This window comes from Austrofundulus limnaeus, unplaced genomic scaffold (assembly GCF_001266775.1).
Source record: "Austrofundulus limnaeus strain Quisiro unplaced genomic scaffold, Austrofundulus_limnaeus-1.0 Scaffold868, whole genome shotgun sequence".
NCBI lineage: Eukaryota > Metazoa > Chordata > Actinopteri > Cyprinodontiformes > Rivulidae > Austrofundulus > Austrofundulus limnaeus.
In genome coordinates, this window is record NW_013953270.1 from 68928 (window position 1) to 70337 (window position 1410).

The window sequence follows — 1410 nt, forward strand, 5'->3', positions numbered from 1 at the left end:
AGGTGTTTCTGGTACCAAAAGGTGTTTCTGGTCCCCACCTGTCGTTTTGCTCCTCAGCATGGCTTGATAAAAACACTGCAGGATTTCTCAAACATGATGAATGAGTCAGAGCAAGGCTTTGGTCTTGTTTTTTATGAGAGTATAACATTATAACATGATATAAAACTCAAAGTTGATTTTAATTGATATTTCCCCTTTAAACTAAACATYTGCAGCCAGCTGTGCATTTGTTTACTTATGAAAACAGCCAAAGTGAACAAAGGTCAACGACGGTGACGTCTGTGGAAGAAGGTTAAAAAGGGCTAAAAAAATAATCCTCTCTCAGGAAGTCAGTCTTCGAGTTCCTGCCTCCAAAAAAAGTTCTTCAACCCAAGTTTTATGGAAATCTGTTCATGAATATTTGCCATATCAGGAAAAAGCAACTTCCAGGCATAAAAACTCATTTTGTTGGCAGAGAACCTAAAACAGAGTGTGTAAGTATTAAAAGCAGGAACACAGTCTTATCAGCATCGAGCAAACTGTCTGCACATCTCCTCTAAAGTCAAACTGTCAGATAACTCATCAGCAACATGAGCTACGTAAAGTGGTCATTAGCTGTGACACATAATCCCAGTGTACTTCACACAACCTGCCTGTCACATCTGTCAACATTAAAGAGTCCAACTCTACAAGTGAGTCTCTAAATCTGTGGATCGCTTGTTTTTGCCAAAGGTAGGAATTCGTCACTCCGACAAATCATCATAATCCTGTTTTAACGGCGCCGGCCAACTTCAGAATGCAGACGTGCACTAAATGAAAGCTGACTCGTGCACAATTWAAGAAAAGCTGTGATTAAGAGGCGCTCGTGGCCAAGCCTATTCTGCACTTGTGTTGTGGGAGCGCCGCTGCCATCGACTCGTTTGTTTGGGACTCGTCTATAATCTCTGCAGAGTTGTGATGAGAGCGGATCGATCAGACTCTGACCTGACACGATGGTGTAGCCGATTCCCCTGGGCCGGCCCAGATCCTGGTCCTTGGCTGTGATCTTGCGCACCTCGTACCCCTGCAGAGACCCAAACAAGCACAAACTTTACTTCTCAACACAAAACAACAACAACACAATCAGTTCAAATCCAGATTTGTCAAATCATCACCTTTTATGACAGTTTGAAACTAATCTGCTGAGAAATGAAAAATAATGCAGTATTACAGGAGATTACCACAGGTCTACAGGAACTAAGTACATTTACTTCATTAAAGTACTTAAGTAATTGTTCTGAGGATTTGTAAAAAGTATTTTTAATCATAACTTATTTTATTTTGTTACATTCCACATGTAAAAATGATTTTTTTTCACTTCTTTACTTTAAAATTGACCTCATGACAAATGAAAAAATAACCAAACTCATGATGAAAGGAGGTGTTTATATG

General features: G+C 39.8%; 1 pseudogene; it reads right to left on the minus strand.

Annotated features, from left to right (window-relative positions):
* Positions 1 to 168: 168 nt before the first annotated feature.
* LOC106533009 (cadherin-23 pseudogene) overlaps positions 169 to 1410 on the minus strand; it is a 110915-nt pseudogene continuing 109673 nt past the window's right edge.